The sequence below is a fragment of the Anastrepha ludens genome, chromosome 3 (genome assembly GCF_028408465.1).
Source record: "Anastrepha ludens isolate Willacy chromosome 3, idAnaLude1.1, whole genome shotgun sequence".
Taxonomy (NCBI): domain Eukaryota; kingdom Metazoa; phylum Arthropoda; class Insecta; order Diptera; family Tephritidae; genus Anastrepha; species Anastrepha ludens.
In genome coordinates this window covers 75,870,256-75,886,845 of record NC_071499.1, presented here as the reverse complement: position 1 = coordinate 75,886,845, position 16,590 = coordinate 75,870,256, and the positions used below count along the sequence as shown (strand labels likewise).

General features: G+C 34.2%; 1 protein-coding gene across 3 annotated transcripts in view; it reads right to left on the bottom strand.

The window, feature by feature from the left end:
• The window catches only part of LOC128858232 (protein yippee-like), a 43,231-nt gene that overhangs the window by 7,081 nt on the left and 19,560 nt on the right, over positions 1 to 16,590 (bottom strand). For 2 of the 3 annotated variants that reach the window (XM_054094319.1, XM_054094320.1), the window contains exon 2: positions 19 to 1,017. The gene's annotated coding sequence lies outside the window, so the exon portion shown is untranslated. Of the gene's footprint in view, positions 1 to 18; positions 1,018 to 2,727; positions 2,846 to 16,590 lie in introns of all 3 variants that reach the window. The other variant, XM_054094321.1, reaches the window with a different exon arrangement.

Here is a 16,590-nt window from a genome sequence, read left to right as displayed (position 1 = left end):
AATGAATATCCGACTTACCAACAACAAAAGAAATCTGTAAAAATCCAACTTTTCGCTTCGTCTGCTTTTTAGTAAAACCGCTTGTGAATCTGCAAGACTACGCCACTACACACATCCACACCTCCACACTCCACTACCAATAATATCTATGTAGGTGCTGCTGCACACTCCAAAGCACTTGCAACAATTAGAGCAACACAAGTGAAGCAAGGCAACCACAACTATTCAACAACATTCACTTTAGCACTGGGTCTGTATTTTTGAGTCGACTCGTTTCGCGCGACCATTTACTTTACCAACTTGTATGTTGCTCCACGATTCAACAACAACTCAACGGCATCCACTGCGCGTTGCTCTTTATTTTGTCCGCATTTAGTGCGCTACGGTTTATTTTGCTATTTTAATTTTTTTCTTTTTTATTTATTTATTTCTTTGCTTTTATTTATCTTATTTTTTGTGTTTTCACGACGACGCCGCCGCTGCTTTTTGTTGTGTTATTGCGCTTGTACCAGCACTTTTTGGTTGATATTTTTTTCTGATTACTGTTGTTATTATTGAGTCTTCATATAAGTATGCAATATATTATATCTATGTATGTGGAAGTGTGTGTGCCCAGCGATAACTTGTGTTGTCTATATCAGCGCTCTGATAAGTTCCACCTCCCTTACGCTGCTGCACGCTGGCTATCAATTTGAAAACCACACACAATGCAAAAGCACGGCGTAAAACAGAAAATAGCACCGATAGCGATGGCGCACCTCCCGCAATGTTTTTAATGTTTGCTTTTGTTTTTTATTTTATTGCAGCGTCACTGGGACACTATCGTCTAATTGTCTGTCTGGGGATCTGAGGACTATCAGATTGCCTTTGTCACGTACACTCGCAACACTTCTATCTGTGTTAGTTGCTTTTCGCTTCTATTTGTGATTCTTTGGCCTGTGTGTGTACAGATATTCTGTTGAGGTTCAAATCAAACTCGTCTCTGTTTATATTGCCAGTGATTAAATATCAAATTTCCTGTAATATAAAATAAAAAAAAATTCAAGTACTTAGTATATCAGTTAAGAACAACTACACGACTGCATACATCTGTATGTAAATACATATATAAATTTGGTGACTAAACGAAAAAATAAAGTAGATAATTCATCAAAATTGTATTTTATGTTTCAAAACTTGCGTTAACGCTAAAAAAGGAAACAACAAAAAACAAGTCATTCGTTTTGGCATTAGTAGAATTAGGTAGAATTATTAAAAAAAAGTGATAACCGGCAACTTTCAACGAAATTCACTCGGAACTGAATTACAACACATGCCCGAATATATTTTTTGACCACCATGAACTACTTTTTATACCCGTGTATACAGTTCTACAGTGAGCTTTCCGACGACATAAACATAGCGCAGCGAATAAAGATCCAGCGACTACGTTGGCTGGGTCATGTCGTCCGAATGGATACAAACGCTCCGGTTCTGAGAGTATTCGATGCGGTGCCAGTTGATGGTAGCACAGGAAGACCTCCTCTGCGTTGGAAAGATCAGGTGGAGAAGAACTTGGCTTCACTTGGTGTATCCAACTGGCGCCGGTTAGCACGAGAAAGAAATGACTGGCGGGTCAAAATCGCGTAAGCGGTTATCGCGCCAATTAAGAAGAAGAAGAGCAGTAGTACGTACACAAGGGAATAAAAAGTATTACAATTTCTTCAGGTAACGGATTGTTGTGCTCACACAGTCACTTCACCGTTTTGCAATATTCCCAATATTTCTACATAGTCCGGCACTCGAAGTGTAACCAATTAAAAAGTCCATATATTTCAGTTCAAAGTAAAAAATGTGTGAAAAAAAAACAAAATTAAGAATCAATTTACTTTTGCTCGATATGAACACCTTTTGCCTTGACTATGGCCTTGAGATGGTCCAGAAACGAATCGCAAGCTGCCCGAATGTGACTTGCCGGTATTGTGGCCCACTCGCGGGCAATGTTTTTTTTTCAGCGCCTCGAGACTGGTGAAATTTTTAGTTCGAACCTTGCTCTCCAAAATGGCCCAAAGAGAATAATCAATCGGATTCGCGTCTGGTGAATTTGAGAACCATTGTGTGGACGTTATGAAGTTCGAAACGTTCACGCTGACTTTTGAGAATTTTTTCGCAAACGATGCTTAGAATTTTTTTCATATACAATGTTCCGCACATGTATTGGTGCCAACCTCAGATCAGATTTGCTGCAGCGGTAGCCCTTGGTCGGGGAAAACCTGAGTCATTCCGGTATGTTAAACAATTGGAATGGGATCTCATTAACAAGTATTGGGTGCCTGGCATGTGAAGGTACCCCGCTCGGGAATAAGCTTCTATTCATATGACCTCATTGCTCAAACCGTCGAAACAGCATGTTTTCTGGGCCTACCGTTATTGAGATACATGATGACGATCGGTGACTAGACGGCATGATGGAAAGAATAATGAGATGACGCCTATCGTGGTACCGTTACTTTGCTCTCAGCGAATTTGACAATGAGTTGCGTCGTATTAGCACCAGTATAGCCAGATTTCCATTTTCGTAACTTGATTTAGCATTTTTTTTTTTCGTTATTTAGTCTCGTAGTTTCTATTCTCTCTTCATGACATTTTTCGAGCCTGTTCTAATTAAAATGTAATGTTTGTAGTTTTGTAAAATATAAATTTTTTAAAAATTAGTTCAATAATTCAGTCAGTTTTTTTTAACTTTACTTTTTTTAACATCTGGCGATTGCTGTTGTTGTTAGTGTTCTTCTGCTTTCAGCAGTCAAATCTCTCTCTCGCTACTGCAGTGTTGCCTAGCTTTGGATATAGAGACACACTGAAATGCCTATTTAAAGAAAAGAAAATACCAAATTTTTATTGAATTATTTAAAAAACTTTGTAAGCGTGACAAATTGTCTTTAAACTGCGCGTTTTTAAATAAATGAGAAACTCCTTTGTTAAGGGGTTATACGCAGTTATGACTTTCAAAAAAATCGATTTTTTTTATTGCATTTTTGTAATGTACATATATTCAAAAGTATACGCACGAAATTTGAAGTAGATCTAAGCAATACTTTCGGAGTTATACCTAAATATGTAGAGATGCCTCGGCACGTTTTAAGGTAGGTATTGAAACTTTAAACGTGTTTTTTTCAAAACGGCATTTTTCAAGTCGGTGTACACGATATCTCGAAAACAGCTTGTTTGATCGGTCAACCGTTTTAACTCAATCTTTAAAGATACATTTTCTAGTAATTAATCGTTCCTTTTGTAAATCTGATACTTATTTTCCATTTTATAATCAATTTACGGCCAAATTCTAACGTAAAAATCGAAATCATTTCTTTTAAAAGCTACCATTTTGTGAAAATTCACTATTTTGATTAGCCGAGCGATTAATTACTAGATAATCTAATATATTTTTGTAACAAAATTTGTTTGGTTTTTTGATTTCAGATAATCCAATCCTGAGTTACGATGTACACCGTAAATCGTCTTGTTTTAAAGGAGGTTCCAGAAATCGCCTGCAGCGCGCTCTATAATCAACATTTTCATAAATAAAAAATTTTGTTACGTTCTTGAAGGATACTTTTATAACCGCCAAAAATTTTCAAATTAAAATATTCTGAAGTTTCCACAGGATAAATCCTTGACAACCCATCTTTTATTTGCTTCATAACTGCGTATAACCCCTTAAGGGAACGACTTTTTTTCTATATTTGAGGTTATACATATAATAAGATAAGGTACTCTTTTTGTAGAAATATCGTTATGGTTTCTTCAGTATTTTCTAGTATTTTGTAGCTTATTTTTACTGTGAATACACCTCTTGATGCCCTATGTCCCACTAAGGATTGAGGACCGGAAGAAACAATTACACCTCTATGATTTTAATTCGCACTTAGTAAATTGAAATGTTTTTTAAAATGTGTAAAAAGGTTTTTAATGTTTAGAAGAGTTGAGAGAAGAAGATTTAATATTCTTGCATAACCTTAAAAAAAGCAAAAAATTAAATTTACACTTTCAAAATATCAAAATTCATTATCAAGTTTTTTTTTTTTAACTTATAGTTTCGGTAGCTTTAAACTAAAAATAAGAAACAAACACCAACTTAAAAAGTTTCGCATTTTGATATATGAAAAAGCACTAAATTTATTGCGAAGAGCAAATGGTTGGCAACACTGCACAACTCGGCCAATGTGACGTCACGCACTATCGGATGGGCGCAATCTCGTTTCTATCATTCTTGACTACACCGTACTGGCAGGACTTGTTGAACTGCTATGAAAACAACATCGAGTATTGGATTTTCTGTGTTCGTCCCTATCTGTCATAAGGATTATTAAGATCGGATAAAACCCATGCCAATTTTTTATATGTCAAAACTAAATTTCTGCCCGCCCGCCTGATGCTACAAAATAAGTCTGTTTGGTTCCAAAAATTAACAGCCAGTCTACATAAAATTTTATATAAAAATATATTACATATTACAATTAAATAAACTAAAATTTTAAACTTCATAACAAAGGTTTTACATTTGTTTTTTTTTTTTCTTAATTTAATAAATTATCATTCAAGCTTCAAACTTTTTATCAGATTTTTTAGGAAACTTTTATTGAATTTAATTGAGCCATTTTAAAGTGACTAAAAAACTCGCCTTGACTGTTGTTTTTTTTCGTGTTGACGGTGTTATGGATTTTCTTCCATGTAACGCAATTTTTTTTTATATTTTTGTTTTTAACAGCGCGACATATTGCCAAATTTTGACTATTATTCTTTTATTTATTTATAAAAGTATATTTCAGTTATATGGTATATACACCTGTCTTCACAATAATAGGTGCGCGACATATTGTAATGTTTTAGATATTTATTTATTTTTCATTTCTTTATATAAATATAGTTTATGCTACATCATACAAATATATAACTTAAAGGATCAACTTTCCCCATAAAAATTTCTATCCCTTTTAATCAGAATGCTTAGAAAAATTTCGTGTATACAATTACTTAGCACATTGAATTCTGATAACTGCAAGTTTAAAGTGGCTCAAAATTTGGTTTGATTTTTTATACTTTTTTTTTGCGGATGTCTTGTGCAGTTTCTGTATATAAAAAAATTTCGCCCAATCGTCCGAAAAAAAATTGTCAGAAATCAGCACAATTTTTGAGCCATTTGAAACTTGCACAATACCATACCTAAATATACCCAGCATATTTCTAAAATTTCTCACTAGTAAGTTCAAAATTATGTTAAAAAAATATTTTTTTTTTAATTTTATACAAATTTTTCAACTTTTTGTTAATATACATCTTGTGGTATGAAGTACATTTCTTATAAATATAAATAAATTCAAACAAAAAATAAAAAATAATCAAAATTTTGCTATATGTGGTGCTGTGTGTATAGGTGTATATTCTATATAATTGAACTATATTTTTATAAAAAAAATAAAAGAAAATTTAATTCAAAAAGTAGTAAAAATTTGCCAATATGTCGCCCTGTGCATCTTTTTGTACGTTTTTTATTAGGTGTTACAGTTCTATGCAGCCACCAAACGGCGGATCGTTATTATGAGAAACTATTCCTCGGCAGAAATCCTCTCGAAAAAGAAAGTAAAATTTTTGTTTATTATTTGAATTTGCATGCCCATTAGAGGTCTTCGCTCACGATATCAACTGATTGGCAATCACGCTTTAGCCCTCTCGACTATCGCAGCCTCCGTGGCTTTAAATTTAAATAAGATTACTTTTCAAAACCCCATTCAGGTGAGTTATATTTGTATCAACAGCACCGGATGGATATTGTGTTCTTGTTTTTGCTTATTTGACGGAATAAATAAAAAAAGGTAATAAACACAATCACTGCTACCATAGCAAAACAAAAAAAACACAACAAAAATGATGGTCCATGTGCCAACATGATTTTATTGTTTTAAAATTAGTTTTGCTTAGTAATTAAAGTTGTAATGTGTTTTGTTCACATTTGTTTTTTGTGTTTTAAGAGCGTGACTAACACAAACTTACTAATGCAAATTGCTTTCAAATGATCTTCTCTTTTTCGCTTTCGAACATTTTTTTATTTTTCTTACTTTTTTATTCTATTGAATTTAACGTGAATATAAATTATTGCATTTTTAATTATCTTAGGTTTTGTTTTCTTTCAATTTCATTGAATTGAATATTTTAATAAAACAAAAAATAACAGTACGTGAATATTATTATTCTATAATAGAAAAAAACTTTTATTTGACACATAAGAAAAAAGTGTTTCCACTAGTAAAAAACGTTAGAAGCTTCAAAACAAACTCAGCCAACAATAGAAATATTTCGGTGACCCACCAGAAGGTTCAGATTAGGGATTTAAATTTTTTCGATTTTTTACAATCCCGACATTTTCAGGATCTTGCATTGCGATCCCGGAAACTCAGGATTAGGCTCATTATTTACATATTCATCATGTTGCCACAACTTAACTCAGAAAAGCGATTTAGGTTGATATTTAGAAAGGACCTTGTCTTTCGAATGCAGCACTTCTCGCCTCTGTTGACAAACCAGTATAGCCGAAGTTTTCGTTCCCATGAGGGTTGATTGGTTTTTTCTTTCCTTTCAGCCAGAAAAATATTAACTGCAATAATAAAGCAAGACAACGCGCTGACTTATTCTTATTCCCGAGCGGTTTCTAGCCAAATTTAGCATAACAAATTCACTGGAACCTGCGCGGGATTATCGTAAAATAAAAAGGATTTGATTTCGTTGAAACTGTAAAAGTGAAAGCGAGCCGCGTTCTGAAAGAACTACCAAAATAAGACTTCCAGCAGAGTTTTCGAACAAGGGAAAATGTTCCTCCCTACAGTCGGTTCTACGTTACCGGAACGACCCGCACTTACTATATATCCGGCCAGGGACTGTCACTCCAGCAGCACTCCCGTACATGTATGGGCAATGTTTTGCTGCTACAACAACAACAAGGGAAAATTCGCATGAAATGTTTTTGGGACGAGGGAGGTGAATGCATACATTAAAGGCCAATTGAGCTATTTAATAGCCGCACCTAGTATTATTATTATTATTTATTCCTTGGAAGAATTCAAAGCAATACTTTGAATACCTGGTGTACCGATCAAAATGTTTTAGTAAAAAAAAATATTAATCATTTATCTTAGCATTTTATAGCTTTAAATTCAGCTTTAAGATAGGAGAAGGCTTATTGGGCCCACCTTTGTACCTACATTACACTATAACTGTAGCACAAGGACTTATTGATAAGTTTTGACAATTTATTTGTTTCATATTTAATTTTATGAAATTTTCATATTTAATTTCATTCATCATTTTGATCAAAAATTTCACACTTTTTAATACGAATTTTTAGAAAAATTCCGAGTATGCAGTTTTTAGCCCATTTAATTTTGGTTTAAGTTCCAAGTGGATCAGAAATCACGTCGACTTTTGACAATTTTTTTTTTGTTTAAAAAGATTTAGCGCATTTTTTGTATGGAGAAAATGCGCAACACCGGCAAACAAAAATGTAATCAAAAATCAAGGGGATTTTTCAGCTGCTTCGCAATTCTTTTTTATTATACTAAAATTTGGTAAGCTATAAAACTTATCGAAATATTTTATAGAAATTCTATTTAAAAGCCGGGAACTTGGATGAAGTTTGTAGAATTTTCTAATTTTTATACATATAAAATTTGAAACTTCTTGTTAGCTAATAAGATTTACTAACATATAAGATTACAAAACAAAGATATACAAACAAAAAAAGAAAAATAATCAAAACTGGTCAAAATATTGAGGTGATATTGTTTGTATGTACGTATGTATGCACATCGACCATTTCAAGTCGTTCCCACGACAATCGGTTCTACGTTACCGGAACTACCCGGATTTATATCCGGTCACTCCAGCAACATTTCCCCCAAACATGTATGCGGAATGTTTATGCTGCTAAAACCACACCAACAACAATACCAATAAAAACAAAAACATCAACAACAATCTTCTGTTGTAGCTGACAGGTTACGGCAAACGTGCGCAATCCACCTAGATTAGGAACATGGTCAGCTTTCCAGCAGTGATAGTATTCTCAGCGATAGTGGCAGCAATTTCCGCAAGAACAGATGGCAAATCGATGGTAGGTCGGCACAGCGGTGCTCGTTTTAGTAGAAATATTATTTGTTGCTGTACGCAAATTCTTTAGCAATGACTTGGTGAAGTACGCACCCTACACCTAAATGTTGTTATTGGACTTATTTAAGATGAGATTTCTCGATAAATAAAACTCGATTTTTTTTATTCTCACTCTACGTGAGCGTCTGCGCAGCTGAGCGACAAAAAGGAAAATAGACCGAGAATACGGTCGATTTGATATACATATGTATGTAACAGAGTACTTCATGTATCTTAAAATTTAATTACTTATGCAAGCAATGGGTGGCTTAGATAACATAGAGGTAAATTAGTATTTACATTTCTTCTTACCCTCCAATGAGGGGGAAATTATAATGTAAAATGTTTCTAAAATATAAGAAAAGTTATTGATTACTTGATTGCCAAAATCACTTGTGCCAGTACTAATGTGCGAACCAGCTGTTTGTCTGCTAACCCAGCAAAGTCTGAGAAAAGTTTGGCTAGTTTGTTTTTAGGCTTGCGGAACATATGTATGTTGCTACAAAGCCTGAAAATTTGGCTTGGTGTCAAAACAATAAAAGAACGAAATTTTTACTTTGGGGACATTTGTTAAAGTTTGGTCTGCCTTGTTTCTACACCCAAAATCCCCCTGCGCCCCCACCTCATAATCAATGTGAAATTAACTAAACATTTCCTCTATAAAATAATAAAGTAAGGCCATTGCAAATATTACATCTTATCGAAAAACAACAATTTCGAAACACTCTATGGCACTGACACTCCGGGAACTCCAATTGCTAGTTAAGTAAAATAAAGAAAAGAACAGTTGCAGACATAAAGCCATAAATTTATATATGTAGGTATAAGCAAAACAAAGATTGCAAAAAAGCGTGTGTAACCACAAACCTCCACATAACATATGTTAAGTGCATGTGTTTGTGCATACAGCCGAAAGGCGGCAACATGTGGAAATCAAGCAAAACTGAAATAAAGAATGGCAAACAGCAATTGCAACAATGATTACAGAAAACGGAAAGAGTGCAGATTTGCAACAACAAAGTCATATAATTACAGAGTCACAGAAGTGGCACAGCGGGCACAAAAGCGGATCAACAGAGCCACAGCCAAGTGGCAAATAAAACAAAAAGCAAATAGAATGAAAATGGAGAAGCAGGGGGCAGACAAAGCATAGACGCACAGGACTTTGCAAACACATGGGAAAAATAGTATATTATTTGCGAGTATGCGTGAATGTATGTGTGTGTGTGTGTGTGATAAAAACGGTGTTAAAAGAGCCAAAAGGAGAGTTAATATAGGAGATAGTCTCGAAGAGCAGACTGAAACTGAGAAGAGGCAAATAAACAAAGAAGGTTCATAGAGGCCAAGCAACAACTGACACAACAAAGCAGTCAACAAACTATAATGGAAGACAGACACATACGCCTACCAAACTACATACATACATATGTATGTATTTATATACACGCAACTGCTGACTACTGTTGCTGTAAGAAATGTGAAAAGCAAGCAACGAACAAGCAGCTGATTGAAGAAAAGTTTGAAGGATGCAGAGTGTACATTTACACATATAAATATGTATATGCATATACATACATATATATAATATAAATATATACTTTAAATGTAAATTGAAAATAGGAGTTGAAGTCAATAGCAATGCACAATTCTGAAAGTAAGTGCATACATACATGCATATGTGCATAGCTATGTTGGCAATGAGGGCATGCTGTACAAGCCAATGAGATCGTCTACGGGTCAATGTGATAAATCACAAATCAACCATCCATTGGCTTAGTTGGATGTGAAAAGAAGAGAAAGAAGGAGGTAGGCAGTCAGGCGAGTGTTAGCAAAATAAGTCTTAAACTTATACATTACATTATATTACATATAGATACATACCAATTTTAGCATGCACATGTATGGATGTACGCATATACATACACAAACATATGTATGTGTGTATACGCATGTTGGATGGGAAGGAATGAAAAATTAAATGAAACGCGCACAGAATAAGTGTGGCTGATCATATTAATATTCTTCACTTCAACACTTTTTGTATTGTGCTGGTTTTGTAATATATCGTAATTATTCGAATGTAAAAACGCGCATGCACGGAACAAAGAAGGTAGACAGACAGACAGCCAGCAAGAATGGTGAGACAAAGCCAGCACAAAGGCAACTATATACATTTTTTTATTTATGTTTTTTGTATTTATTTATTTCTTTGTATTTGGTATGCACTCATGTGCCATAGGTGCATACATACATACGTATCTATTTTGATGATGCAAATGCCAAAGCGCAGGCAAACACCAAAAATGTTGCGCTTGCATTATGTATGTATGTAAATTAGATTTTACACACGATTAATTCAGGTTTGCTTGCATTTTAATAATGTTTAGATTAAATTTAAGGTAATGAATTGATTTTAAAATACAGCGACAATAATAGGACAAGGTTAAGCGGCATGACAACGCCAGGCCACACTTTGCTAAATCGGTCCAAAAATATTTAAAGGGACTGAATTGGAAAATCATGCCCCTCCCACCGTATGCCCCAGACATTACACCTTCAGATTACCTTCTGTTCCGATCAATGCAGTCAACCCTTATGGGAGAGCGGTTCACTTCTTCCGAGAGCATCGCAAGCTGGCTTAATGAATGGATCAAGTCAAAAGAACTCGAATTTTTCAAAGGAATCCGTATGCTGCCTGAAAGATGGATTACAGTTGTGGCTTCCAATGGCACATACTTCACATAATATCATGTATTGTATAATTTAATTGTTTAAGTAATTCGTTATTTTGGCTAAGAAAGGACGGAAACTTATTCCCATACCCAATATATTGAGAGAAATAAACACAGTGAATAAGTTTTGAAAATGGTCGAGAAGACGTTGAAAATTATTCACTCCCGGACAAAATACTGACAAATCAGAAGTTGGGAAGGATAGGTGGGTCATTTCGTTTGAGTTGCTAAAGATTTGTCTTCTGCGGGCAGAGTATAAGAGGCAATGGAGGAGGATATGGGGGATGATACTTCTAACATCCGGATTACACGTGCATGCAGTTGAGTCATGAGATGTCCGTGTGTAGTCTTTGTATGCCCAAGACGAAGTCGTCCGAACTTTATGACATCAAGTCGAATCATCTAATTCTTAGTTTTTTTTTAAAGTCTGTTATATGGGTTTTGTATGGTTTACTCAATTCTTCGGTAATTATTTCGTTGTGCACCTTCACTGAGCTTCTAAAGGTCAAAATAACAGTCAACGGTAGATAGAATATAAACCAAAATTGTTGAAAAAAATTCATGGGCTTTCAATCGAGTGTCAGCGATTTTTAGCCAAGTACAATATATCAGCTTTGTCGGATCTGGTGCTGTGCAACGTCTATATAATTTCAAGAAGAAGTTTGCAACAAAACAAGTACAATTTCATTCCAACAAATATGTGAATAAGCTCATAGATTAAGCCCTCCAACACTGTTTCGAACAATTATCAGCGTGTAGGGCTTTAGTGATAGATGAGGGATATTTGAAATCAGAATATAAAGGTTTACAGTGACAGTATTGCTACTTAATAGACACACCTCGTTTACAGCTGCATGCCTAAAAATCTTGGTAGGTAATAAGCTTGTATTGGCACAGCACCTATTTTTAAGTTTAATACTTGCAATATTTACATTTTTAAATTTTAAACTCAAACACATATCTTACGACACAAACTTAATGTGTAACTGGTGCTGCTTAGGTAAGTATATTTGTTTACAAAGCGTAAATATTATTAATTCCTATGCTTAAGATAAAGGAGATTTAATAATCTATGGCATGAGGACTTTGGGAAATGAATGGCATTGGTCCCCAGTGACAAGAAAAAAATGTGAATAGGGAAGTCAATTCTGAAGTGATCAAAAGCATTATTTCATTATTGATTGGAATTAACCTACTTGAAGTATGTATTACGTGCAATAGTATGATGCAAACGAATGTAAAAAAATAATAAAAAACGTGCACATGCAAATATTCAGCACAAAAATCAATAAAGGATTACATTATCAATTTACTTTGCTTTGTAGTCTAATAAAAAAAATCAATATTAGCAATTTGCCCGTCACCTGCACACATTTCTACACTCACACGGAATCGCGCTGCACCCAAAAAAAAGGGAGAGGAGTATAAATTTTTACACGTGGGTGTTTATATATTGTATATTTATGAGTTTGCATGTATGCCTTTATTGAATTTCGATTTAAGGAATCTCTTAGAAAAGTTGCCAGTCACGACACTATAGGTATAAATAGTACAATAGTATTTTTTTTTTATGTTTGTATGAATGTGTACAATTATTTTATGACGAAAGCAAAGCGAGTCTTGACGTCTACAATGTAGACTGTAGACGTCAAAAGCGGCACTTGAATAGAATTAATCGACTTGCAACGTGCCGACAAAAGGATGGGTGTATGAGGCCCTACCACATTAGTCAACCTCTATCTATGACGCACTGGAAGGACAAGATTTCCATGCACAGAAAGTAAAAGGATTGTACCCTGTGAGAAAAACATGAACCAATGAAACATTTTTGAATTTCAGTACTGCCACTATTGGCCCAATTGCAAACTAGTTCTTTAATAACTAGATTTTAACCAGTTGAAAATTAGATAAATAATCACAATTTGCATTCTTTTTAGTACAGTAGTTATTGTGCCAGATTTTATCAAAATTTTTCTTGGCCTGATATAAAAATATCCCTATACTCTCTTGTTCGTTCAAAGTTAAAGTAGGTTGTTTTTGTTATAGCAGCCCCATACATACATACGAATATACAGGGAACGCTGCTTAAGTGGCAGTCTTTAGCCGGATATAAATTCGGGTCCCTCCAGTTGCGTAGAACCGACTGTCATGGGAACGAAGTTAAAGTAGGCGTTGCCATACACTTCGTAACGAACGGATTTAAGAGAAATTCATTCGCTTTGCCACTTCAATTTGTAGACCCCTCCTCCGCTTAAATATAGCTCATTGTAAGCTTACAGATTTACACTTGTGATGCACACTTGTGCTCATATAATTAAGTCACTTAATCTATTTTATAACAAAAACCTAATAAATCAAAATTTCAAACTTTGTGCGAAATTCGAAAACAAAGAAAAAGAGATGTATTAATTAAAAGCAAACTTGGCCTCAAAAATGTCAATTTTTTATTCAAAGTTTTCAGAAAAATTTTGGGACTGCAGTTTCAGAGTCCATTGAATTTTGATATAATATAACGCAAGTTTGGAGTGGCTCGAACTCGCTTTGATTTTTAATTAATTTTTTACTGTCGATTTTATGCATTCTCCCCATACAAACAAATTTCGAGCATTCGTTAAAGGTATTTAAAATTTAAAATATTCGATGAAAGTGGCGGACACACTGAAGGAATTGGGCTATTCTCAAGAACTGGGCAAAACTTTTGTTCTGTAAGTTATTAAAATGTCGGAGGAAGAGGTTATACCGAAAAACAAAAATCATTTTCCAGAAATAGACACTTTCGCGGATAAAAATTATAGCAAATTAATTGAGAACTAATCAGATTTGATACTTAACTTAGCTCGGAGCTAATCAAAAACGGATGAAGTGCATATTAAGGGGTTATACGCAGTTATGACTTTCAAAAAAATCGATTTTTTTTATTGCATTTTTGTAATGTACATACATATATTCAAAAGTATACGCACGAAATTTGAAGTAGATCTAAGCAATACTTTCGGAGTTATACCTAAATATGTAGAGATGCCTCGGCACGTTTTAAGGGGGTATTCTGGTCTCCAGCGAAAAAAAAAATCGATTTTTTTTTTTTTGCATAATTTTGTTGTATGTGTATGCGAGAATACGCCACAGAAAGGATTTTTTGAAAATCGCATTTTTTCACATTTTTCTGGGCACCGAAGTGTACCCTCCTCCGGCCGTTTTCATCATAAACTTTATCTTTAAACGCGTTTCCCCGAAAATCGTGTTTTTTAAGTATTTTGGTCACACTTTTCATAGTAGTTATACTCCGATTTCAATGGTTTTGGTCTTAAAAGGTTCGGAAAACTTACCGCTAAGTTTCCCCGTGTACGATTTTTGAAATTTTTTTTCATTCCATTTTTATAACCTTTTAAAGTTCAAAAAATGAGCAAAAAAAAATTTTTTTTGCAAATTGTTGCATAACTTTTGAAAAAAATTATAAAAAAAAATCTGTCACGGGAAAACTTAACCAGGGCAACTCTGAAGACAACGCATATCCAATTTTTGCTTTCTGATTACCCAGGTGGAAAACCGTGACCAAAATGGAGACCTGTTTCGTTTGGAGGTGGACGTCTTCAGCGCCATTTCAAGGTCGCGGGTGTTAATTTTTTTCAAAGTCAAAACCATTTTTTAAAAGCCAAGACATGTACCTTTAAAATAAAAAAAAATTTTTTTTTAAATATTCACAGGATTTGTCACAATCAATCCCCAAAAAAAACCCTTCATTTCAGGGCCTCGAGACCAGAAGACCCCCTTAAGGTAGGTATTGAAACTTTAAACGTGTTTTTTTCAAAACGGCATTTTTCAAGTCGGTGTACACGATATCTCGAAAACGGCTTGTTTGATCGGTCAACCGTTTTAACTCAATCTTTAAAGATACATTTTCTGGTAATTAATCGTTCCTTTTGTAAATCCGATACTTATTTTCCATTTTATAATCAATTTACGGCCAAATTCTAACGTAAAAATCGAAATCATTTCTTTTAAAAGCTACCATTTTGTGAAAATTCACTATTTTGATTAGCCGAGCGATTAATTACTAGATAATCTAATATATTATTGTAACAAAATTTGTTTGGTTTTTTGATTTCAGATAATCCAATCCTGAGTTACGATGTACACCGTAAATCGTCTTTTTTTAAAGGAGGTTCCAGAAATCGCCTGCAGCGCGCTCTATAATCAACATTTTCATAAATAAAAAATTTTGTTACGTTCTTGAAGGATGCTTTTATAACCGCCAAAACTTTTCAAATTAAAATGTTCTGAAGTTTCTTCAGGATAAATCCTTGACAACCCGTCTTTTATTTGCTTCATAACTGCGTATAACCCCTTAAGTAAATATAATGTGTCGACGTATAAATTTCAAGCTTGACCACGTTCACTGTGAAGTTTTAACGCACGTTTTCCTTATTGTAACACAGGTTGTTTTGATAGTTACAACTCTTTAGTGCCAAAAATCTACACTGTATGTTAAAATCATATGTTTTAATTTCTTTTTAGTTGGCTTAAACAACTTTGGAAAATATTGTATACTATTTTCATTGCACTTAACTACAGTTTAATACTTAACTTGAGTTCAAAATCGCATTTGAATATTTAAATTCCCTTACAACTGATCGAAAACTCTGAATTAACCCAACTGTTATGTTAACAGCAATAGTCATATTGCAAACGCAAACAGTTTTTTTTAAAACACTTTGAGGCGCAGTTTTTAGTGCGATTTTAACTCTGTTAACTCAGCTAAACTAAGGTTAAGCGCTCAATTTTGCAAGGTTAAAGTTAGTTGAAAAACACAACACAGTTAAACTACCACCGTGTGGTAGATTTCTTTCACAGAAGCTCACTTTTAAATTATCTTTGGAATAAATGGACTAATTGTCAAAAAATACCAAAAGCTAAAACCCCAAAAACCGCTAACATGAATATTGCAGTGGCCCAACACTCTTTATATAAAAATAAATACAGCTCTGTTAACCAACTGTTGCCAGGAAACTTCAAATTTAAACCAAAATGAGCTATTTGAGCTTACTCAATTCTGGTAGAAACGCTGGATATTCTTAGAACTTAACTGCAATTAGTTTCCTGTTGGAAATAAGCTAAATTAGATACATATGTATGTATGTATGCTAAAAGTTTGTTAGGCAATTTGAAAGCAGAGATTTTTCCTGCAGGGACACATACTCCATATAATAAGCACACACGCAAAAGTGGCTGTCTACCAACACGTGAACAACCTTAAAATGGCTATAACAACGGTAAAAGTAATAATATTAAACACAATAACTGTAAGAGGACAATGACACATCAAACACACACATGTATGTAATGTGAAAGCATCTGTGAGTAATAAGAAAATCAGAAAAAAAAAGTTCGATGAACTCAAAAGTCAGAACTGGATGTGAACGGAAAGCTTAAAAACTAAATGGCTAAGAATGTCACAAAAGAAGTGCGTAAGCAACGAAACGGTAAGCAATGAAGCGAACGAGAGAAAAGACAATTATGCATATGTATGTGTAAGTGCGTATGCAAGGGAATTGGGAGCAATGACAACCCGCACACATACACACATATCTTATGGAAATTACAGTTAGATGCGACGAGTGGGATGGTAAGAGAGCTTCTTCTTTTCCTGCGAGGTGGTAGACGGCGGCGTATGAGTAATAACTAG